The 26,635-nt window shown below is 40.5% G+C and overlaps 1 protein-coding gene and 1 long non-coding RNA gene across 2 annotated transcripts in view; one reads left to right on the top strand and one right to left on the bottom strand.

Annotated features, from left to right (window-relative positions):
• The window catches only part of CNTNAP4 (contactin associated protein family member 4), a 304,206-nt gene that overhangs the window by 211,805 nt on the left and 65,766 nt on the right, over window positions 1–26,635 (bottom strand). The gene's annotated exons all lie outside the window — the stretch shown is intronic.
• Window positions 16,685–22,699, top strand: LOC149524144 (uncharacterized). The gene is made up of 2 exons (XR_016349877.1): window positions 16,685–17,304; window positions 21,150–22,699. It is a non-coding gene; the product is annotated as an uncharacterized LOC149524144 (long non-coding RNA).

Consider the following 26,635-nt stretch of genomic DNA (forward strand, 5'->3'; position numbering starts at 1 on the left):
TATATTAAGACTGATTGTGATTTTGTTTTACTGCTTTTCTTTTCCTCATCTTATCCCATAGCCTTCTTTCGCGATGGTATTTTCGGTGTATGTAATATATTTGTCAATTATGGTAATTCTCTTCACTTAGACAATGACTTCATGCCGAGGTCTCATAACTACGCACCATAATTAATTGTCTGTTACATATTCTCATGAAGTAAATATTTTTATATTTATGTTGGGTAAAGCGAGGTAAATGTACAGATGGCGTGTATATGATTTTCCAAAGCCACTAATAAGTCAGTAGCATACCCAAGAATACAAACTACGGTCCTGAAACTGCAAAGACTTATTCACATGCTTAAATAAATAGGGCTATGGACTGGACAAAAGTTAAATGTGCAGGATCAGGGCCTACATTCTCTATCAAGCAACGAGTACCAGGATAACAGGTGTGTATAAAATGTGGTGGTGTCCCAAAAGCCCAGAGCCCATATCCCTCTCTCATCCCAACTGCCTCCTTCCCACCTGCTGAAGTCCCTGAAAGGGAGTTTGGGTGCGGGAGAGTGTTGGCTCTGGGAGGGTGTTTGGGTGCTTGGTGCAGGCTCTTGGCTGGGGCAGGGGATTGGGATGCAGGAGGGTATGCAGGGTGTAGGTTCTGGAAGGGAGTTCATGCACAGGAGAGGATGGGGGTGGGGAGAGAGATAATGTGTGGTGCTTACCTGTGGTGCTCACCCTCTGGCAGGGCAGCTCCTAGATGAGGGACTATATCAGTGGGGGGTTTCTGTGCCCTGCTCTCCCACAGGAACCTCCCATTGGCTGCAGAGGTGCTCAGGGTAGGGGCAGTACTTGGAGACATATCCCTGTCCCTGGGTCCACAGGGACATGCCAGCAGCTGCCACAGGGACATGCCAGTGTGAAATGAGTGACCAGAAGCTGCTCTAGTCCCACTGCACTACTGGTGTTGTAAATCACCCAGGTGAAGCAGGTGGTTGGGGGATGCATGAGGGGGAGTGATTAGGGGCACCAGTTGGGGCTGGGTAGAGACTCAGCCCTGAACATTGCTGGAGCCAGCCCTGGGCCAGGAATGTTCCTGGTGCCTGGGCACCATGGACCCACATAACTTGCCATCCATGACTAGTACTCTTTGGGCACTATATAAATAATAGGGGTCACAGTTGTAATTCACAGGAAAAGTGGAACTTTATAATCTTCTATGAAGGTATCAGGACCCACTATTTTATTTTTTCACATAATAGGATACAAAGTTATGATGTAGTGTGCAGTATTACTGGAGTGCAGTAACGGTAAATGAGGAAAGGTTATATTTTATTTAATACAGACGAATAAAAATAGCCACTTTCCCCAAACACTAGCCATCCTTAACAAATGTGTAAAGATCACACTGAATGGCACCATATTCAGCAGTAAGCAATATAATAGTGGAGAATAAATGATGTATTAGTCCATTTCCATATACTTTTACATTTGGGGGTAGTTTAATGTGCATTCTGTTTTGTAATAAAAAGCATAATATTGGGTTTAAAGGTTTGCAGAATTGTGACTTAGTCTCAATATTATTTCTTTTTAAACTAATTTTTTTAGGATTTTCTTCATTTTTTGAATGAGCCTCGCATATATGCTCTGCAAGAAGAAAGCTCTTCTCTGGCTGATCACGGAGGGCATATCCATAATGTTATAACCCCTATATGTAATGGATGTATGTACTAATTCAATATAAAAGCTTCCCCTGTTAAACCCCTATAATAAAATTTAAAATGCTAGTGGCCTAATATTAGTCTACTGAAGCAATGCATCTTTTCTAGGCATCTAAATTAGGATTTAGATATATAAATTTAGATAATGCCAAAATGTTCCAACTTAGGGGTGATATGACAATACCTGTAAGAAATTTAAGTGTGGGGTAGAATGTATGGAGTTATAGGCAGGGGGCTGGGAAGTGTTGAGGTGTGGGGCACTCAGGGCAGGGGGTGGTGATGTGAGGGGCTTAGGGCAGGAGCCTAGGAGTTTGGGATACAGGAATCAGGGTTGGGAGTAACATGGGGTGCGGGCAGAGACTTGTGGTGTGTAATGAAGTATGAGAGTTAGGGTTGGGGTGTGAAGAATGACTCAGGGTAGGGGCCTGGGAGTGTTGGGGATCCAGGAGATAGGACAGGGGACTGGGGATGTGGGGGTGCAGGAATCACAACAGGGGGTTGGATTGCTCAGGTCAGGTGGTTGGAGTGTGGGACTATTAAAGAGAAATGACCATGATCACACCTGCAGAAGTATCCATAGTACATAGGATATGCAAGAAAGAAACTTAAAAAACAATGAGTGGTCCTGTAGCACCTTAGGGTCTGTCTACACTATCCTCCTATTTTGAAATAGGAGGGTAATGTAGGCATACCGCAATTGCAAATGAAGCCCGGGATTTGAATTTCCCGGGCTTCATTTGCATTAGCGGGGCGCCTCCATTTTTAAATCCCCGCTCGTTCGAACCCCATGCCGCGCGGCTACACGCGGCACGAACTAGGTAGTTCGAACTAGGCTTCCTAGTTCGAACTACCATTACTCCTCATTCCACGATGAAGTGGGTCTTTGCCCACAAAAGCTTATGCTCCAATACATCTGTAAGTCTATAAGGGTATGTCTACACCCTTATAGGTGTAGGTCCCAAATGAAGAGAGTCTAAGGAGACTGGGACTTTTCAGCTTAGAGAAGAGGAGACTGAGGGGGAGATATGATAGAGGTCTATAAAAGCAAGAGTGGGGTGGAGGGTGCATAAAGAAAAGTTCTCCATTAGTTCCCATAATAGAAGGACTAGAGGACACCAAAGGAAAGGAATGGGTAGCAGGCTTCAAACTAGTAACAGAAAGTTCTTCTTCACAAAGCAAAGAGTCACCCTGTGGAACTCCTTGCTGAAGGATGCTGTGAAGGCTAGACCTAGAACAGAGTTTAAAGAGAAGTGAGATCAAGTCATGAAGGTTGGGTCCATGGAGTGGTATTAGCCAGGGGGTAGAAATGGTGTCCCTGCCCAAAGTTTTTGGAAGGCTGGAGAGGGATGACACGAGACAAATGGCTTGGTCACTGTCCTTGGTCCATCCCCTCCAGGGTCCCTAAGGTTGGCTGCTGTCGGCAGACAGGCTACTGGACTAGATGGACCTTTGGTCTGACCCAGTACAGCCATTCTAAGCTCAGGGCTCAGGGTTGGGGGTCTCAGTGGACCACCCTGATTTTCAAGCAAACCTGCTCTTGGGTGGCCAGGCTGGCAGCTCTCCTGCCCTAGACGGCCACTTTCCTGTGCCTAGTGCGGAGTTCGTGGATGAGGTCCACGATGTCTGCACTAGACCAGGTGGGTGCCCACCTCTTGCGGTCCCGAGAGCCGCCAGCCTGGTCCCGGAATGAGGCAGAGGGCTGGGGGGCATCGGGTGGCTGGCTCATGGCGTGCCAGGTGCAGGGTCTGCTGGCTGGGTGCTGGCAGGCTTTCACCTGGCACGGGCACCGTAGCCAGCTCGTGCCCCTTTAAAGGCTCCGGGGCCGGGAGGGGGGCATACGAGTTTCCCTGGTGGTGCCCAGAGTGGCCACCAGGGAAAGCTGAGGAGGGCTAGCCTCCCACTAGTTCGAATTAAGGGGCTACACAGCCCTTAATTCGAACTAGTAAGTTCAAACTAGGCTTAGTCCTCGTGCAATGAGGTTTACCTATTTTGAACTAAGCACTCCGCTAGTTCGAATCAAGTTCGAACTAGCGGAGCGCTAGTGTAGCGCCTATGAAAGTTAATTCGAACTAACGTCCGTTAGTTCTAATTAACTTTGTAGTGTAGACATACCCTAAGGTGCCATAGGACTCCTTGTTGCTTTGCAGATCCAGACTAACACGGCTATCCCTCTGACACCTATCAATTATAGTGTCTCAGCTAAACGAAGCTATAGTTTTATCATTTATCACAATTTTTCCTTAAGCAGATACCTCTCAATTACATCAAAGTGAAGCATTATATAATATCCAGTAAAGGGATAGTCGGTGACCAGGAAGCAAACAAGGGAACATTTACATAGTCCTTGGAAATAGAATTGCAAAAAAGGATGTGTAAAATAGTTTAAAAGAACAGATGCAATTGCGTAATTTTAGTCTCATTGTTCCAATGAGGCACTCTGTAAAGTGAGTGTAAGCTTTCTAGAGACTCGGAGCTCTCCTGGTGAAGTCACAGAGATCCTTAGAAAGTTTATAGATACGTATTATGCTGAGTGAATCATTTTGTTATTAATTGAAGACCAAAATATTTCATTAAACCAAAATCAGCTATTCTCTAATTCAACTAAGGCCAAGTACTATTCACATCTGTGTCAGTTTACTGGAACAGAAAAGCCATTATGTTGACAGAAACATCTGTTTTGTTTGAAAATAAATGTTTGGGGGTTTGTTCAGTGTTTATTTTGAATTTCCTGTGCAATAACAGGTTATTGTTCTTTGAGAATAATCTATCCATCTAGTATTTAAAGTTGCTAGCCAAAGGTTTTGTAGATCAAAATCACTGTACCGCTAACATTCAGTTAAGGAAATAAGAGTCTTCCTTCATTTAGCCCACTTGGATACTACTTCATGTTTCCAGGATTCTTGAAGAACTGGCCACATAGGATTAAAAATGTAAGTTATGGTAAATAGTCAGTGTATCATCTGTAAGTCTCCAGTTTGAACCCTGGTATATCAGCAATAACTGAATTTGGAGCTAAAATATGTCCTTTAGAGAAAACACCAAATGACAACTAAGGAACTGTGTGTAATTCAAATTATGGGGTTTCCTATAAGGTAAGCAGTGTTGAAGAGTTGTCACCCCTAACCCACCCATGGATGTGTTTAAACCCTGAGATGCCCGTACTACTATTGTCTTCTCAGCAGCTGTAATCCTCTTATTTCTAGTTCAAATATCCTCTGTTCTACTTCATTAGCAAAACACAGAAAAATTAATGTGTATTGGTAGCCCATTAACAATCTCAAGAGACAGATCAAAGACTGGAATGATCCCCATAAGACAGGATGAGGTGTATTTTTAGTGGAATACTATACTGGCATTTACATTAATAGCTCCAGAATCTTAGCATGAAGCAAATCCTTTGAAAAATGTGTTCCGTAGTGGTACATAGGAAACAAATAAGGAGCCACAAAGTTATGGAAGAGAAGTAAAGAGTACACAACAGTATGAACATGGAATTCCATAGTGCCAATAAAGGAATATTTAAAATTTCAATAATTTGCACAGTAATCTTTGTTATGTGCTCTGGCCCAACAACCTCAATTCTGGCATTTCCTATATTTTGAATTGTTTAATTTACAACCTTATTAATATTCTAACATAGCTTTTTTGTTTTGCATATTTATATGACATGTTTTGTTTAAATAATGTATTTTTTTTTGTATTTGCCAAAGGCTCTCTTTTAGGCATGGGGAGAAGGCTTTCCCCTGCTCCGAACAAACTTCTCAAGAAAATTCAGACAACTGATAAGAATTGTTCTGACTTAAGAGCCCCAGGCAGTTTGGTATTGTTTCCAATTGCCTCCTGAACATTTTGTCAGAAGATATGTTTAATACAGTCTTCTTTATTGCCCATGTTCCTTCTGCTATTGTCTCCATTGGGATTATCTACACAGAGAGTGCCTGAAGGATCTCCAGTCAGATTTCAAAAGCAAACAAAACCCGAGTACACTTTATAGGCAACATGTATGAAATAAGTGGTGCAAATACCTGAAAAAAAAATCCTGAATGGATACCTAACTTGTAGTATTAATTACAACTAGGAAAAATCCCCATAATATTTACTGTGTGCTGAAAACTGGGATTCTCACTAAATTGTGCGGTTTTAGCCCAGCATACAAAACTACCATTCCTGTCACCCGTTAAACCCTAAATTTTTCCTTTATAAATCTGTATTTTCCTATTTTGCTGGAGTAGCGCCCTGTCTTTTGGAGCCACCTGATTGGCTAATGGAATGTCCCATGGTTTGTACTCTTCTGCCCATCAGTTTGGCAGGAACCACAATCTGGTCAAACACCATGCCTTTCCATCAGACAACTGTTGGTACTTACTGTGATCAGACACCCATGCAACACTTACATATACACCTACTACTTAAGAAATAGGATATAAACACTTTAAAATAACCCATTTTTATTTTTTGGAGAAGTCTAAGCTTTTTTAGAATAACTCTGACAAAGAAATAGCTGAAATGAGAGAGTTAAATATGGAGACTCGATTGTATATGATTATATAATCTAAGACATGAAGACCATTTCTGTTAATTTTTGCAACATTGGTCATCTAATATTGTTTGTAAAGTTAATTTGATGTAAAATGTGTTTTGCAGTGAACTTCATGGCATGCTATACATTTTCCATTATTTTTGAATAGAGACTGAACTGTATTTTTTCAGGATAAGCCATTATAGGGAAATCTTACAGAAAGTCTTCCTCATCAAAAGAACCAACTTACAGCTCAAGCAGTTATTTGAGCAAGCACTTCAGTTGCTGAGCTATAAGCAATGAGTTCTCCTGCCGCTTGCCTCTAGACTTTGGAGAAGTTCACAGAAGAGGAGTTGCTCTTTTTAAAACTTGCAGAAGAGCCCTCTTCCTTTGCATCTCCCATAGCATGAAGAATGTGAATTTTTCAACTATCCAGCCAGTAGCTCCCTTAGCCCCTGCCTTCCGCCCCAACCATTCCATCATTTAGTTTACTACTGCATCCATACCAGTACTCTATGCAGGTTTTAACTTCTAAACAGATAGACTTTTAGATGCATATTTTACTTAGAAATTTGCATCTGCCTGTCTATCCATTTGTCTGGAAGTCTGTCTGTTCAAGAACTTCTCCTAAATGGTAAGAGCTAGGACTACCAAATTTGGCATGCAGCTTCCTCTTATAACTTAAAGCAAGGTTTTGTTGTTCCAGGACAATGGGATACAGCTGGAATTCGATTATGTCACATAACATGGAAAGGGAGGGGTCTGGTAGGAAGGACATTTATACCAAAAGGGAGCACAAAGGGGCAGAAATGGGGACAAGTACAGCTATAACCCCATTAGGTTAGCATGGGGCAGGAGCGGAGAAAAAGAAAGCTGTCTGCTACATATTTCACAGAGTTTATCTCTTTGTATGTCTGTCTGTCCCCAGGGACAGAAGATACACCCCTTCCCCAGCTGTGCCCCCTGCTGCTGCAGCACCCATGGACAGGGGCTTCTCACCTAGCCCCAACATGCTGCAGTGTGACAGGGCTGGGGTTACCCTATCTCCTCAAGGTAGCCTGAATTCTGAATCCTTCATTCCCAGCCCCACTGCAGAACAGTGATTTAAATGAAGTGAAAAAAAATCTTATTCAAGTTAAGGACCCAAGCAACACTGGATAAAATCATCTTGTATTTTATATGAATAATTTAGCATGTATAACAATTGTACATTTAAATAGAGCATTGTAAGTACGCACAACATAAGGGAAGAGAAGAAAACTGGAAGGGCCTGAGAAGAAGAGCTGCACAGTAGGAGGCCGAAGGCGCCTACTTAGATTTAAAGCAGATGACTGAAAGTAGCTGAAGTTCTTAAAAATGGAGCTTCCCAGGCAATTAGTGAAACAGTTATATTCACTGTGTTTAAAACTTTACATTCCCAGCAGAGAAAGTATGACATGATGATCAAACTTTCTCACCCGGCCTCACAGCTTGTCAGGCACTCAGGCTCCCGCTGCTTTATACGAAAAGCTTTTAGATGCCCAAACAACAGAAACTGGAGCAGTAGTTAAAGATCTCTCCATTAGATATGTGCTACCCCATTATTTTGATTATACTACTTCCTTTTGATTCCTTGGCATGTAAGTTACATTGCTGTACAGCGATTTATCCATACTCACACTAGTTTATCAGTGCATAACTGAAAATGCAATTTATGTTACCTCTTAATGTTATGGCAAGTTAAACTTTTAATAAACACTTAGCATACTCATCTTTTCTCTGGTTAACAAAGTAAGGGTATGCCTACACTACCACCCTAGTTCGAACTAGGGTGGTTAATGTAGGCAACCGGAGTTGCAAATGAAGCCCGGGATTTTAATTTCTTGGGCTTAATTTGCATATTGCTGGGCACCGCCATTTTTAAATGTCCGCTAGTTCGGACTCCGTGCCCGCGGCTACATGCGGCACGAACTAGGTAGTTCAGATTAGGCTTCCTATTCCGAACTACCGGTGCACCTCATTCCACGAGGAGTAACAGTAGTTTGGAATAGGAAGCCTAGTTCGTGCTGCGTGTAGCTGCGGGCACAGAGTCCGAACTAGCGGACATTTAAAAATGGCGGCGCTGGGCAATATGCAAATGAAGCCCAGGAAATTCAAATCCCGGGCTTCATTTGCAACTCCAGTTGCCTACATTAACCACCCTAGTTCGAACTAGGGTGGTACTATAGACATACCCATACATATCTCCAATATGGAAATATCTACTGAGGATGATTTTACATGGAATTCAATAGTTAAACTGGGAATGAATTCAGCTTCAAATGCAACAGCAGATTTTCTTGACAAAAACCAGTAGTGACTGTGATTTAGTGTGCTTAGCAAAGTTAATTTCATGAGTTAAATGAAATGAAGCAGCTTACAATGTCAGTGGAAATAAAATAACGTCAAAATACTTGGAAAAGTAAATACCTTGTTTTGCTTTTCTTCAAGTTAAATGACAGAATCATACTTTAAATAAATTAAATGTTCATACAACTGCCACCATGCTCTGATACAAACTAACTAAGCAAGTTGTCTTACTGAACAGCAAAAGCATGGATGCTTGCATTATTATAATGTATCAATTTTAAGACTTGGAAATCCCTTTATTGATCAAATATTAACTCTGCTTAAAGATATGAAGCATAATAAGCTCAACAGGAAATTGCAGCAATTCCAAAAACAATAAAATGACACTGAACAGTGACAATACGCTTTTTAAAATCTATATCTAAGGATATATCTAATTGCCATTTGAACAACTTTAGCTTTTTTGCTGCTTCGGTCTTATCCTATTGTTATGTTGAGGATAGGTAGAAAATTAGCTGGAGTTGGTGTGCATAACAGCTGCCTTCCATTCAGGCTAAATGAACGAACAATTATATACACTTCTGGTTAGTTCAAGATTCTGAATTATGCAGGTAGAGAGATTTCACAGTAAGCTGAATGTAATGCAGGGATGGTAGATTGATTTTGATTATAGCTATGTATCTGTATGTATCACTGGGGAACATCATAGAACCAGACAGAGAAGGAGAAAAGAAGCTCCAAATTCATCAAGAGAACCATTCATAATGTAACCACGAGGGGGGGAAATCCTGGATAGTTTGTTTTTGGGACAAATGCTGTCTGAAAGAGGTTCAGAACTATGCACAGAGAAACTATATCCTGTTTGATTCCTCCCATGTTCAGGACCTTATGTGCATTTCGGTAATTAAACAGAATTGCATCAAGGAAATTCTTCTTTTTCATCTCCTAATGGAAAGAACCTGCATAATACCCAACTATGGCTATCAGCTCAGGTCAAAAGAGGAAGTGCTGTATGATCCATTGAAAATGTGTATTTTGTTAACAGAAAAAAATATTTCTCTGTTGCATTGCAAATTAATTTCCACCCTACATATTCCTGATCACATCCTTACATCAAAAGAACATTTGCTTATTATAATAACTGTAGTTTTCTAAAATGATTGTCAGAGTTCCCATTTTCAGATTAGTACGGCTGGGTAGTAGTTCAGTATCTTCTACAAAGAAGTGTCCATTGAGGCCCCTTCTTCCCACCATCTCCTCATCCATATAGATTCCAAAACTGAATTTCCAGAAACATCTTTCAAACTTTTCCATTAATCCATGAATCCTATTATAGGCATCTTTGAAGAAGTCGGGATATATGAACAAATCATCATGGAAAGCTACTTACCCCAGTATTTTGCCTTTGAGAATATGGATCCCCAATACTTGGAGATTAACAAGCCATGGCCCACTCTTAAGTGAGTGTGAGGGATATTCATTGAAAAGGATTGCAAGATTGCTCTCCTGCATTGTGAATCATGGGTGAAAAACTGGTTAAATTGAAATCAGTGGCAAAACTTCCATTGCCTTCAGTGGGCACAGAGTTTTAGCCCATATCTAGAGGCTAACTTGAAAGAAGGCACAAGGGCATAGGATTAGCCAAGTACCAATTTAGCATACTTCAGTGATGGAAATAGTGTGAAGGCATGGCTCAGACCTACATGAATGTGAACAAATATCTCAAGTTCCTGAACTCCTGTTATAGCAGTGATATTTATATATTCCATTTGGACAGCCTTTGAGCAGAGTCTAATTTTATCCTTATATTCTACAAAAAATCTTGGGAACTTGCAGGTAAGTGTGATCTTATTAAGGTAATTAATTTAAGAGGCTTCTTGGATATGAAAAGTATTCAGCATCCTGAACAAGGAACCAACAAGGAACTTCTCTTCTGGGAAGAAAGATTCACAGCTGTCGAGTTCATCAAGACTATTAGAAATATTGTTTGTGTTCCAGTGAAAATGGATTTTGATTTGTGCCTGTGAAGCTACATGAACTGGAACACTACTCATGCTTTCCTGAGAGCTGGATCAACAAACCTCATGGTGAATGTGCTCTGTTTGACTAATCATCTAGGAACAGGAAGATTTATGGGAAAAAGCCTGGCTTCCTAGAAGCTGAGAAAAATTTTACATCTGGTAACATCTGGGAGTGAACATTGTCATTCCTCCTTTCAAGAGCTGATTAAAATGAGTCATAATTTGCCAGCACTACTTTATAGTTAGCAACACTCAAATATAGCGTGGATGAGGAAAAAGCCAAACACTGCCAGAGCCCTCTTGACTGTAGAGGGTCTTTATATAGATACTCACAACCAAAGAGCTCAAAGGACACTAACAATTCAGAGTATAGAGATACCCCAAACATGCGCTTTTCCTCCAGACACATCCATGGCCATAAAAGGATCTGAAAATCACCACCAGAGGATTCCTGCGCTAGTGACAACAACCACGATCCAGGCCACTTTGTATCAGTGAACCAATGCAAAACAAATGCAGCATGACTGGGTTGGCCCATGGATTTTAGTCTGAGTAGAAAAATTAGACATTTTTATTTCACTTCACCTTTTGGCTGGTCAGACTCATGCTCAGCATGTCAAGAATTCAAATTTCTAAAAGGTGGCAATATTAGTCTGACTGGAAGAAAAGTGAAAGTTACTTGTTATACATGTTTATTAGCATCATTTAGTATGCCAAATTTCTGTTAAGATGTTTCAGAATCATTTTCAATCTAACTCAGATGACAGCACGGCACTGGGAAATGATAATTGTAATCACAGGGCCAATTCAGCTTTCACCTACCCTTTGAAGTCAGTTGCATGAATGTAATTTGGCCCCTCTCTTCTGTGTTGACAGTTATTCAGATGTGACCTATTTTGCTCTCCATCTTCTGAAGCCTTTGAAGACATTTCTTACTCATCAATCATTATTGAAATATATTCCAGTGTGTTATTTCATAACACAGCAGCTGACATGATTCAGAGTTATCAAAGCCACTATTCTTTTTTCAGCTTTTCTATCTGCATTGTACTGTAGAGAGATATGGACCAACTACCAACACTAGATGGTTCCTTTTACATTATACTAGAATATACTGTGCCATAGTTACACATTTTGATGCCAGTGATAACAAATACTGTACTTTACAAGTAGATTACAAAAAAAGCAGATATGCTAACGAAAACCTCACAGTTTTAAGATTGTTTTATAAATGTAGTTTCTGAGTACAGTACTATGATATTGATTCCCCTTTGCTAACCTACTATGCCTCATATCTAGAGAGGCAAGTGTTTGCTCCAACATCCTCCTTAGGAAATTCTGCCAGGGAGAACCCACTTCAACCTCATCCGTTTTTCCTTGGATCAACTGGAAGACAATATTTTGGTGGGTAATCAGTTGAAAGATCTCTGAGAGTGATACTGAGGCCAAATACACACATAAACAGGGAATTTCAAGTAGGGCTCTATTTGGCATTGAGAGACCACTGCTGGGATAGTGAGTGTAGTTCTCATGTCCACAACTGAAGAAGGATATTAAAAAATTGGAAACGGTTAGAGAAGTCCCAGGAAAATGATTTCAGGATTGGAAAACAAATCTTATCATGACAGACTTAAGGAGCTCAATTTATTTAGCTTTGTAAATAGAAGGCTAAGAGGTGACTTAGAGTATATAAATAAGGATCAAATATTTAATAAAAATAATAATGAGCTCTTCAGTCAAGTAGAAAAATGTATAGCACTACCCAGTGACTGAAAACTGAAGCTAAAAAATTTCACACTGAAATATGGCATAATGTTTTAACTTTGAAAATAATTAACCATTAGAACAACTTATCTGGGATCAAGGTGTATTCTCCATCACTGATTATTGTAAAACATTTTTGGTAAAAGATCTGCTAAAGGATTTATTTTGGAGAAGTACTATGGACTGTGTTCTCAGGAAGTATAATCGAGTATCTACTAGGCGATCCCTTCTGGCCTTGAAATGTATGACTCTATAAACATTGTATCACAAAGTAAACCAGAGGTTTCTCAGGTTCTCCACAGACAGTAATAAGAAAATCTCCCCATAAAAGTTTATCTTCTTTATATCTCTAAGGCTTTGTCTACACTCTGAGTTTTGCCAAAAGAGGCAATGCAAATGAAGTACAGATTAGCATTTTCTCATGCTTCATTTGCATAATCTCTTTGAGTCCATTTTTGTGCAAGGGGTTTTTGAGCAAAAACAAGCAGTTTGGCTGTGTCCATTTTGTGCAAAATCCCCTCTTTTCACAAGATCCTTATGCCTCCCGGGGAGAGGACCAAAAGAGATTATGCAAGATATTTATTATAACAATATGTATTCTAACAAAACAAAATACATAATTAACTCAAAGACATAATTAACTCAAATACACGATGTACTAGGCTCTAGTACTGATAAACTTAAAGGCTACATCTACACTGGCATGATTTTCCGGAAATGCTTTTAACGGAAAAGTTTTCCGTTAAAAGCATTTTCAGAAAAGCACGTCTAGATTGGCAGGACGCTTTTCCGGAAAGTACTTTTTCCGGAAAAGCGTCCGTGGCCAATCTAGACACGCTTTTCCGCAAAAAAGCCCCGATCGTCATTTTCGCGATCGAGGCTTTTTTGCAGAAAACAATGTGCTGTCTACACTGGCCCTTTTCCGGAACAGTTTTCTGGAAAAAGACTTTTGCCCGAACGGGAGCAGCATAGTTTTTCCGGAAAAGCACTGATTATTTTACATTAGATCGCCAGTGCTTTTCCAGAAATTCAAGTGGCCAGTGTAGACAGCTGGCAAGTTTTTCCAGAAAAGCAGCTGATTTTCCGAAATAACTTGCCAGTGTAGACACACCAAATTGTCTTTCAGACAAAGAGCTGTCCCTCACAAAGATAGGAATGTTGGTTGCTTTATCCTTCTTTAGAAGTATTATAACATGTCTTACTTGTTGCTGGCCCTTGAAGTTAGATGAGAAAACTTCTCAAAGTCTGGCTGCTACAGATTTCAACTACCTCTGATGGCATGTAAAAATTTAAGTCCTTTTATGGTGTCTGTCTTCTTTTTTCCTCATTCCTCAGGACATGAACATACTCACAAAAACAAACATTACCCAATCTAAATTTCATCCTTTTTTCAACCTAGCATTGGCCTCAAGGAAGAGTGCTGTAGCATTATTTCTCAGCGTACAAGTAAATAGTACAAAAAAGTCATTTGTCTTCTGTGTGTATTATACAGAGAAGAAAGAACCATGTAGATTATGAATATTCACTAAATGGTACTCTAAAATATTTTCCACCTGGGACGCTGCCTTTGAAATTAATGCAAGCTTCTTAGCTCATGATGTATGCTACCACTTATGACTAGTAATATTTACATTGATAATCTAAAAGGCTTAGTATATAGATCAAAATTCACTCTTACAATGCATGCACTGATTACTTTCATTCTACATATGTGCTTACATATGGATCTTCCATCAGCATCTACAGCTTAGTCAATGGGAAATCTATGCAAAGATATTGTAACAGTCAGTCTCCAAAGCAGATCTGAAAGAGATTTTTGCTTTTATGTTTTGCTCTAAGAGCCCTTATTTTATTCATGGATTTTCTCCATGTGAAATCACTCTGGGGAATTTTCATATAATAAAATAATTATGATACCAGAAAGGATTATATCAATTTAAACCGCTTAAAGGATTTTGGATTGCATCAGTTTGCCTATAAATCTACAAAAAATGCATCAAATGTTGTATTTGTCTTTAAAAGGTGAGATGTTTATACTACAATACTCTCTTACTGTATCTACTCGTGATTCCTCTAGGTAGATGAGTAAGTGTATATTTCTGCCACTTTCAACACCATACTGTAGCATAAGTCTTGTGTGAATCACTTTCTGATGATTGCACTCTAGAAATGGCATTTAAATGCTGGAAAGGCTGATTCACTAATTTTGGCATGTTTCATAGCACAGATAGTATGGCGCAGTCAGCCAGCAGGCAAATAAATAAATGCTGGCACCTGTAGTTGCCAGGCAAAAATACTCCTACCTCTTATATTTAAAACAAAAATGCTCTATTTTGTTTCCATTATTATAGATATAAATTGCTACAACTAACAGCTGGGAACATTGGCCAACTCCATCTGGCTACTGGCCTGCACACAGCTCTGACATACAAAATCATGATCCCTTTGTATAAGAAGGGAAATGTCACCTTTATGGTGTTTAAATCCTATTTTTGTATGTGTATATTTTTAACATTTCAATATACGCTCACATTTCTATGAATCAACTCTATAAATATTTCATTTGTTCTCATATTTACTCTCTAAAAATGATTGTCTCTCCCTTGAACTACTATGATATTTGTGTGTGTAATTCTATATTTCAAGCATTCTGCAGGATCCATATGTATGATTGTCTTTGTTCAGACCTTATTTCTGTACTGTAGCACTCCAGAGTTATACCTATAGTTTCTTAGTACTCTGTGTACTTATCTGATTATATCCACTAGAAAAGTTATTTTCAAAGATGCTTGCATTAATAATCAGAGGTGCCTCTAAAAAATATTGCACATCAGTCTGTCTGCATTTTGTATTATCCCAGGATATAGAGGTCCACTTATGAGGTTCTATAAACAAAGTATGCTAGATCATCTCCTGTTGTACATTGGCACAGCTTTATTGAAGTCTCTAAAATTGTATTTAGTTTTCGGGCTAATCATCTTCATCAGGACCTCTAGGATTTCTTCTGGGGCAGCGCTAGAGCAGTTGTTACCTCAGGGACTGCCTGAGCAGTGACTGCTGAAATAGTTGACCACCAGCCAGCTTGAGCTGCCAAACAGCTGACCACCAGTCAGCCCCGGGGCTGCAGAGCAGCAGCTGCCAGAACAGCTGGGTGGTGGCCAGACCAGGGGATGCCAGAACAGCTGCCATCCCCAGAACCAAGGCCTCCAGAACAGCTAAGCCAGTGGCCAGCCCTGAGGCTGCCAGAGCAATGACTGGGGTTGGCTCAGCCCCGCCTCCTCCCCCTGGGGGCTACAGCAACAGCAGTTAGCCCCTATCACAGGAGCAGCAGTGGAACTAGAGCAGCTGCAAGTACTGACAGTTCTCTGTCTTCTTGCACTCCTGTAGTTTTAGTAAAATCAGGGATAAGTTGTGAGCTTCTGTCAATTTTTGTTTATTGCTCAAGACTTGTTCCTGATTTTTACTAAAAATATCAACGACTGATTCTTAGCCTTCTATATAGCCTTCTACCAATTGTGTTGATTTGTGTCTGGCAATTTTGAGGATCTCTGTTGATCTGTGGCAAATTAGGCCTGTGTGCAGCCCTGAGGCTTTGGGACAGATAATATAGTGTTGGAAAGACTATGGAACTACATTCTTTTCTTTCATTAGATAATGACTGGATGTCACAGTGAGTGAGAGTGGGCAGGTGTTTTCTAACTGGTGTGAGTTTAAACACTTGCTAGCATATTACTGTTACAGCTGTGCAAAGCTAGTCAGTTTCAATTTTCAAGAATTCTGGCATAATTTTCTAGTAGAGTCAATTTGGGGAAAAAAAGTGTCCCACTTACAATCTCAGATGCACTGCTGTATGTATATTCATAAGAAGAACCAAAATTTTAGTCTGAAATTTAGCTAAAGCCATATGGATCCATCCCAAAATTAATGGTGGTGTTAACAATGAGATCAGCAAATCCAGAGGAGTGCAGATGAAGCCCACAAAATCCCGAAAGGATGATCAACAGGTTCCAACTGCTGGTAATTAAATGTAGCTAAAATACCTGATATTTTCCCACTCAAATGCTCTTTATTGTACAGGTACCATTAACCTAACCTGTTCTCTCTTACTGTAACAGTGCAATTCTAAAGCAGTCCAGCAGATAGTGTCTGACCGAAAGGGGGAAGGAGATAAACAGGACTAGGTTGTCTCCATTGTGGTAGACAGCAGAGTTGTTAGGCTTCACAATTTTATCATATCTAATGCACTTTTGGCCCTCATTGTAGACAGTCTGGAAATGATGCAGAAACCTCTCCTTTCATTAATTTTGAGAAGCAAATCTGTAAAAGTGACTTCAACCCTCTCCACCCTGTGGCCAGACAGCCTGCCTCCATATTATCCATCTTATTTGCCTCTCTGAAGCACAGGGCAGAGAAGGAGCAATAATATCAGCATAGTCTATGCTGGCTCATCTGATCCTGAGAAGCTGAAACACAGATATGTGGATAGAGAGTAGCTAAGTCAATAAGCTGGCCTCCAGGCTGCGGCTGGCATCTATGTTGATTCGAACACACACAGTCCCAGGAAGAGGAATTTCCCACTGAGAAAACAATGTCCTGTACTTCAAAATTTAATCATCTCAAATCTCTCTTACAAGTGTAAATTAAGTTCACAACTCCCTTGTAAGAACTGGTCTCACAGCAGACAGACCAGCATCAATTGGCATTAAGATAAGAAAGAGAAATACGTGACCCCATGATTATAAAAGATGGGCCCAGCACACACTCACTTTGAGTGTCATTCTACCCTCTACCTGCTGGTCGGGTTAGGTGTTTGACCTCCCGAGGTTCTATGGGGACGCCCACCTCGTATTTTCGTCTTTCCTAGGAATTGAGGGACCGGCCCTGGCCTGACATGCTGGAGTCGAGAGGCACAGAAGGGGGTAAAAATGGTACCTGGATGTGGTCCTCTGTCTTAAGTGTACACATAGAAAGAGTAAGCTGTTACTTGGTACCATTATTTCTATTTTTCTATCTTTATCTTCTTTGTAACCATTTTTAAGACCTATATTTTGCTAATAGTTAAGAAATAGAGCAATAGCCATTGTAACCATATGATTTATAAGCTTCTTTAATAAACCTGTAACTGTTTAAGCTTTAACCTGACTCCTTCAGTTGCTGTAACAGAACCAAGCACAATTTAAAAGAACTTCAGCCGGTCATAAAGGGACAGTTATAGGAAGAGCTTGGGCGTTTGGATCTGTGTCACTCCCAGGTGACAGGACCCACTGGGGCATCTTTCAGTCTTTCCTCAAGGCTGCCCGCTGCGAAGGAATTATGAAATTCTAGCAGCTGAAATCTAAGATGTAATAAGCTCTTCCTATATAACGGGGCGTCTGTTGGCCTGCTGGCCACCCTCTGCGATGGGACCCCGGTCCTAGCAGTAAAGGCACGGACGTTAAACCTTTTCTCGGAAACATACACACACACACTGCCCTGACCGTCGGCTGACAGAATTGGCGTAGTCGGCAGGATTGTGCTATTGGTTCACATACAGCAACATGAAGCCTGTCATGATAGACATGGATTTTAGTGGTATAGGGAAAGGGTTTGCCCAGGAAGGTTGGGGCAACCCAAAATTGGATAGAGAAATGTTAGGAAAGGATTGGGGAAATCCTGAGGATTTGTGGGTACAGTTCTGTAAGTATAGAACTGCCTGCAAGCTAAAGAATGAAACAAAGCCTAAGTCTGTGGAAAGGAGCCACTTTCCATTTAGCAAGGAAAACAGGATCAGGCCCAGACAAGCAGGCAGAAAGGAAAACAGGATCAGGCCCAGGCAAGCAGGCAGAAAAGGAAAACAGGATCAGGCCCAGACAAGCAGGCAGGTAACAGATAAGATTGAAAGCCTTGTGGTAGAACTGAGAAAAAGGCAGTAAGTACTGGGAATCTAAACCCTTAAAACATACTTACAAGAGTAATATCTGAAACAAAGCCAGTTTTATTTCAGAGATAAGAAAGTGTTTTAAGGAAAGAAGAAACACAGAGAATTTAAACTCTGCAGAGAATGGAGAGCAAATGCAGTTGTGCAAATGCTAAAATGGTGTAGATAGAAAATTGTGGTTTCTTTACAGTCATTCTGAAGGAAAAATGGGCCCTTTTTCCAAAGGAATGTCTGTAAATAATCCAGGCAAATTTGACTTAAATCTGTACATTTGATTAGAGAGACTGCTAAAAGAACTCTAAAGGGAGGGGGGTTCTATTGGAACTGAACTACCCCATTGAATAAAAAGGGAATGTAATTGTTGTACAGCTATGTAGAAATAGTGTAAGAAAGGTTCAGAGAGAATGTATGTGTATCTGTGTGTAGATATATATATATATAGTGTAAGTAATAAATGAAGTTTTAAGGTCCAGTAATCTTGTTTGTTTGTAGGTTTAAAACAGATTGGTTTGGTTTACTTTCAGTAAGACCATTTTAGTCCAAGTTGTTTAATGAAGGTACAGGAAAACTGTAAGCATAAAGAAAGAGTTACACTATATGCAAAGTTTAATGTGGCTAAGTAGTGTTGTAAACAAAGATTGCACATTTTCCTGTAAACTATAGAATGAGTAAAAACTGCAAACAAACTAAAATGCTGTGAAAGCTCCGAGAGCCACAACAGGTTGTGATTTCCTTTGAGATGTAAATGCCCTAGCTGGCAGCACAAAGAAGCTTTGCAGGTAATAGAGATCAGAAAGTTCAAATTGTAGCCCTCCAGAAAGAAAGAAAAAGGAGGTACTGGTATTGCTATTTTAGTCCCAATAAGAGGTTGGGTATACTAGGAAAAGTTTAAATGTAAGCAGTCTTTTAAGAAGGCAGGGAGAAGACTGAGACAATTGGCAGTTGTAAAAGATGTTACCCCTTTTGAACACAATCTTGCAAAGGTTGGGGCATAGCCCTTGGTCTGATCAAGTGTTAATTGCTGTCCATACAATTTCAGACCTAGAAGACAAATTGACTAACTTACTTGTGTATATGTAAACCCTCAACTTCAAAGGAGAGGGAAACAGCTGCAGCTTTTGTCTTCTGTGGAAAACCTGTAAAGAGGTGTTCTGCGAAGAAGTGGAGAGGTAGAAATGCATGTCCCTCAGTACCCAGACAAAGCTAGATTCCCTTAAGGATGGGTGCTGAGAGTTAAAGCAACTCAGATTTATTTTTTTGTTTTTCTTCCCTCAGGAATATGCTTAAGAAAAGAACCAGGAGGTATGAGGTTTAGTAAACAAGCTCACCCTCCTTACCAAATTAATAGTAGACAAACCTGTCTCATTGGGAAAAGTCATTTAGCAGGAATAAGGAAAGTAGAGCAAACATTGGAAAGTTACTAGGAATAAGAAACATTTTCCTTTGAAAGGACAAAGCAAGTGATTTGAGGGAATGTGAAGATAAAAGGTGGACTCCATGGGAGTGTGGAAGGAACTAAGTGGTGGTTGTAATATGTGAAGGGAAATCTTGTTTTAAAATGACACCTTGTTTCTTTGCAGCCTCTTAACAATGTGCAAACGATCTATGCAAAGAAACAATCAAATGTAAACATTTTGTCTATGGACACTTTTGTTAAATCTGCAAAGGAAAATTAGGGATTCTATTGAAACTTAATTGGTTAACTGCATAAAAGAATAAGCTCTATATATTGTAACTCTATTTTGTGGGTTTCAAATTAACTAGTTTTATTTGTTTTGGATAATGTCCGCTTGCTTAAAATTGCAAACAGACAAGGCACAAATTGGTTAGTGCTTGTGTTGGGCACTCAAAGGACATTTAACTTTCTAGAAACCAAATTATTAGTTTAGAAACTCAAGCTTTGAAACTTAACTGTCTCTTTCAAGGCTGAGTTAATAACACTTTTGGCTTGCTTTTAAATTCAACATTATATGTGAATACAGGCTGCCTGGCTATTTCAAAGGAAAGTGGACAGGGAAGGCTGTTGCTGTCTCAGCAAACATATCTGCTGCACCCCTGACCACAAACATAGAAGGAACAGCTCAGTTTGCAGAGCTGGTAGCAATCAATTAGCTTGTGAGGCAGGGGCCAGTACCATCTACACTAACTCCTACGCTGTATGGGCTGGAGCCACCCAGTGGATAACTAATTGGAAGAATAATAACTGGGAAATAGGAAAGCCTGTTTGGAGATTGGAATATTGGAAATGGATATACCAGCATGCAACCCCACATGCCTTAAGCATAAGTCATGTGTCCAAAAGAATAATACTCTAGCTGCACAGTTAAATAACCTAGCAGATGCAGCAGTACAAATTTTTGTTGCCCAGGTGGATTGGGAATGCCTGTACATTTGGCTACATGAAACCTTGGGATACACAGAAAGCGATGAGCTGGTGCGGCAGGCACATGCCAGGGGGTGGCCTATCACCCACAAACAAGCCAGAGATCTGGTACAAGCTTGTACCCTATGTGCTGAACTCAGAAAACATATAGCAGAAGGACAATGGTTTGCCAAACTAAGAGATGGAAAAGCACTATGGGCAACCCGGCAAGTAGATTATATTGGTACACTACCCACCAGTAAGCAAGGGTGGAAGTATGTTTTAACTGGAGTGGAAATTGTTTCAGGAATTGGTTTTACTTACTCAACCCCAGTGGCAACAGGGTTGTTTACAGTCATGGGACTAAACCACTTAATAGCCCTTGTCCCAACACCCCAGTTTGGGAACACAAACCCATTTACCGCACTCCTACAAAGGAAAAGGAGTCTGAACCACTGCAGACACTGGGCTAACACCAATAACCATTACTGAGGCTTGGATTGTATCCAAGACCGGCGAACCTTATGTTTTATCACAGGAAACTGAGGCAATATCCCTGAACAGCGCTCCAGTGGGATGGATCCCTCCCAATGCTGGTGTGGATCCGGGAAACCAACATGAACTTTTGTATATATATACACCGCTTGCTGTTGTAGCGCTTGCAACCACTGTTGTTAGTTACAGACTATTGAAATGAGACATGGCACTCCAACTCGCCATGGTCTTCTTTCTCATCCCAACTGCTACTGCTGTACCAGAACACCTTACTTAACTCCTCCACTGGACTGGGAATCGAGTTTGTCCCTCTCAACCCAAATGACTGGTGAAACAAGAGTGACATCTTCAGATGGGGACCGGTATGGTTCGATGACAGCGACTACCGCAGTCCTCAAAATAACTTTGGGGGGAGGCAAGGGAAGTGGCAATGAACGGAATGGGATAAGACATGCTGTAACTAAGAATGTAAATAACTCATGGCTAAATTGGTTAGCCCAACAGCTAGAACTTTCCTTAACTCCTTTCCTACACTCTATTATGACCACTGTTTTAATTGTTTTGACTGTTGTACTCCTTTTCTGCATAACCCTATGTATTGTGCAATGCCCAGTTAATGTAGCTATCTCTTGTGTGCACATTTGATACACAGCACCAGGAAAGATCCCTAGTCAATTCCTAGATCCTAAACCCTCTAATCAGGCCATTGGGTACTTTTGAAATTCCTCCAAGGTGGGCAAGAGGCACTGGCAAGCCACCATCTTGCATTCCTGGGATGTGGTGTGTCGTATCAGGGGGTGGAATGTGGCCAGACAGCCTGCCTCCATATTATCCATCTTATTTGCCTCTCTGAAGCACAGGGCAGAGAAGGAGCAATAATATCAGCATAGTCTATGCTGGCTCATCTGATCCTGAGAAGCTGAAACACAGATATGTGGATAGAGAGTAGCTAAGTCAATAAGCTGGCCTCCAGGCTGCGGCTGGCATCTATGTTGATTCGAACACACACAGTCCCAGGAAGAGGAATTTCCCACTGAGAAAACAATGTCCTGTACTTCAAAATTTAATCATCTCAAATCTCTCTTACAAGTGTAAATTAAGTTCACAACTCCCTTGTAAGAACTGGTCTCACAGCAGACAGACCAGCATCAATTGGCATTAAGATAAGAAAGAGAAATACGTGACCCCATGATTATAAAAGATGGGCCCAGCACACACTCACTTTGAGTGTCATTCTACCCTCTACCTGCTGGTCGGGTTAGGTGTTTGACCTCCCGAGGTTCTATGGGGACGCCCACCTCGTATTTTCGTCTTTCCTAGGAATTGAGGGACCGGCCCTGGCCTGACATGCTGGAGTCGAGAGGCACAGAAGGGGGTAAAAATGGTACCTGGATGTGGTCCTCTGTCTTAAGTGTACACATAGAAAGAGTAAGCTGTTACTTGGTACCATTATTTCTATTTTTCTATCTTTATCTTCTTTGTAACCATTTTTAAGACCTATATTTTGCTAATAGTTAAGAAATAGAGCAATAGCCATTGTAACCATATGATTTATAAGCTTCTTTAATAAACCTGTAACTGTTTAAGCTTTAACCTGACTCCTTCAGTTGCTGTAACAGAACCAAGCACAATTTAAAAGAACTTCAGCCGGTCATAAAGGGACAGTTATAGGAAGAGCTTGGGCGTTTGGATCTGTGTCACTCCCAGGTGACAGGACCCACTGGGGCATCTTTCAGTCTTTCCTCAAGGCTGCCCGCTGCGAAGGAATTATGAAATTCTAGCAGCTGAAATCTAAGATGTAATAAGCTCTTCCTATATAACGGGGCGTCTGTTGGCCTGCTGGCCACCCTCTGCGATGGGACCCCGGTCCTAGCAGTAAAGGCACGGACGTTAAACCTTTTCTCGGAAACATACACACACACACTGCCCTGACCGTCGGCTGACACACCCTCCCCTGATAACCTGGTCTATGGGAGAAACTGCAAGACTGCAGATGACTTTAAGTCCCAGTGCATCCTGTGGTTCATGTTGTGTGCATTCACAATCCCATTGTAAATCTAAGTCTCATTCTGCTCCCTTGTAGAGGACAATTCTAATTTACCCATTTCACAGATAATGTTTGTGAGTTCTTGCACTTGGAATTGGAAATATTCACGTCTCTAGTATAACAGATTCCAGTTTCATATACCTTCCCACAGTCTTTCAGAGGGAACATTCCAAATTAGTGTCAGAGGGGTAGCCAAGTTAGTCTGTAATCGGAAAAACTTAAAAAAAAAGAAGAATAGTCTAGCAGCACCTTAAAGATGAACAAAACATGTAGATGGTATCATGGGCTTTCATGGGCACAACCCACTTCCTTAAATGACTGGAGTATTAAAAGTTCAGATCCAAGAATAAATAAGGGAAGTGGGAGAGAAAAAAAGAGGAAAAAAATAGTGAATTAGATTGTTCAAGTTACAAGAGGCTGATAAGAACAATTTGCACCTCTATAAGTACCCACTGTTTGGATTGGTTAAGTCAATTGTTCTAATGTCTGTTAGCTGGAATAGCCTTGGCCAGTACAGAGCCACTGTAATGATCATTGTTTTGACTCTTATTTTGGAAGCCACCCTGGAGTTCAAGGGAATGAATAGAAAAGCATACACAGGGGCTTAGGACCATTGTGCAAGGAAGATGTCTGGTAATGATCCTATACGCTCATCCTCTCTGGAACAAGAATTCTGGCATTTGGTGTTGCCAACAATGACAGACAGTTCTATCACTGCAGACTCCAGCACTTGAATAGAGACGCTGATGGACCTCCACCACTCATGAGTGGTGACAGATTGTCTTCTCAGAAAATCTGACATTTAGGAGGGGTCCGTCTATACTTGCTCCTAGTTCGAGCTAGGGATGAAAATGTAAGTGACTGAAATTGCTAATGAAGCGGGAATTTAAATATCCCGCACTTCATTATCATTATCTTGCTGGCGAGTTACTCACTCAACAGCTGATTCAAACCAGGAAGTGCACGCCAGGGCATGGTAGTTCGAACCAAACCCCTTGGTTCGAACTAACGTTACTCCTCAAAAAATGACTAACAAAAAATAAGGAGTAATGTTAGTTCGAACCAAGGGGTTTGGTTCGAACTAACACGTCCTGGCGTGCACTTCCTGGTTCAAATCAGCTGTTGAGCAGAGTAATGCACCGGTGAGATCATGCTAAGGAAGTGGAGGATATTTAAATCCCCACCTCATTAGCAATTTTGGTCGTCTACATTTGAATCCCTAGTTCGAACTAGGGAGCAAGTGTAGACCTACCCGAGGTGAACAGCTATCAGGGTTATTCAGTATTGTTAGTACAATATCCAGTGCTTGACAGCTTCCCTGAAGTGAGCTCATACCACTCTGCTTGTATGGTGCATCATGGAAATATTGGTTTTGGATACCTGCACTGTGGAGTTTTGAAAGCAGATATGAGGCTAATCTTATGGTTTTGAATTCCAGGTCATTGTTGAACTCTGTTTTCTACAGACCAGTCTTTTGCATTTGTAGATGCACCAAGTGGTCTCCCCAATCTGCCCTTGCTGCATCTATGATTAAAGTCTTTGTCAGGTAGGGGATAGAAAATGGTACCTCAATAAACATTTCTGGTATCCCTCCATCAGCTGAGTTTTGTGATGTACTAAAATGTGACTGTCTTGTCTTCTACTGGGGAATAGACCAATCTGAGTCAGAACAGAAGTAATTGCAAGTCAGGTCTAGCAAATCATATAAATACATACCATCAGTCCAGTCCGACATGCTCCTGTACACTAGTAATTGCATAGAAGAAAACTGTTTAGTGAAGAACTTAAAAAACAACAAAAAAATCTAGTCTAGTAGCACCTTAAAGACTAACAAAACATGTAAATGGTATCATGAGCTTTCTTGCCCACTGGGTTTTGCCCATGAAAGCTCATGATCCCATCTACATGTTTTGTTAGTCTTTAAGGTGCTACTAGACTATTTGTTATTATTTAAGTGTTTCATGTTACAGACTAACTCGGCTACCCCTCTGAAATGCTTAGAGAAGGCTCACTCTTTCTGACTAGCACTCTTATGAATGCTATCTGTAATTTGATAATAAATTATTGTTTATAGTTCACTGGGAGGCATAGCTGAAAAAACAGGGAGAGGACATATTTTATGGCCATCATTACCAATTCCCATCATGGGATTTATGCTCTTAAGTACCTAAAGCACTTTTGAAAATGAGATTTAAGCTTCTAAATCAGTTAGCCTTTGCAAAACTGGCTGCAGTAACACCTAAATATCTTTATCAATTTAGGCCCGTGTCCTTCATGGACTTCCATTTTTCTTGTACTGTGGAGATGGCCAAGTACCCTGGATTTGAATGGAAATAAAAAATGCTTCAAACCTTTTGAGGCTCCTGATCCTTTTTAGTGAGGAAAACCACAGCCACTGGATGTTTCCAGGATCCCTTCATTGATAAGTGATTCTGGCTGAGAACATGTTGAATGCTGAAGAACTCAAAAGACTTTTCTCGAAGGAACACAGTCTCAGTGTCCAGGGTTTCCACAATTTGGGACAGAAGGTCCTGGAAGACCGTAAGGACATCTGTGTTTGGAACAATTGCTGATCTGGTCATGAGGAGGATTGTTGTCTGCCTTTGTCTCCTGTATCTGTAAGCTCACCTCTGAGTCTCATGCAGTTTTCAGGCTGATAACTCACTGAGGAGCATGAATTCCTCCTTTCCCTAGAAGTGGAGGAAGGTGATTCATGTGGATGGATACTCTCCAGTACTCGTATATTTCCAAATATGCTTCCATAAGTGATGAGTTAATTTAAAAATCCTTACATATTACTAGTCACTATATCTTTGGAGAGTTTAAATGGTGAAAATATTTCAGTATCTTTGCAAAACCTTTTTCAGTCTTTTCTTTTCAAAATGAAGTCAAAACCATCTCTCCTTCCCCAATGGGTGAAACGTTCATTTTAGGAAGTGCAGTAAATAGTTCAGTGAGTAGTGAAATATATGCATTTAATGGACCATTTCATTTCTGGGTTCTTGCTGAGTTCTCTTACATGACTATTCTTTTAAGTCTACTAATTTCGAAGTCAGCTTTATATCAAATAAGTATCTGGCCATGTGAATGGCAAAAACTAGCCTAAGTAGAAAATGCACCTTAGAGCTTCTGAAATTGCTCGCACACAATAGATTTTAAATTATTGTTATTTAGGAATCAAGAGACAATATACAAATAACCCAAGCTTATAATTCAGTTTGTATGGGGAGATTGTCATTTTGAAAGAGGATTTCAACAAGAATAGTGTTAGAATGCTGGCAGGCAAGTATATACACCACTACCATATGAAAAGCAAAAAACCTTGAACTACCTCAACGGAAAATACTACAGCTGGCCCCTTGTTTGTTATCTCGCACAAGAGGGGCAAATATGTTTGGACCTGAAAGTTCTTCATTTTGATCTTTGCTAATTGTATACATCTTACCAAAACTGCATTTATATGAACATGGCCAAGGATTTGT

The sequence above is a fragment of the Pelodiscus sinensis genome, chromosome 6 (assembly GCF_052426305.1).
Source record: "Pelodiscus sinensis isolate ZL-2025 chromosome 6, ASM5242630v1, whole genome shotgun sequence".
NCBI lineage: Eukaryota > Metazoa > Chordata > Testudines > Trionychidae > Pelodiscus > Pelodiscus sinensis.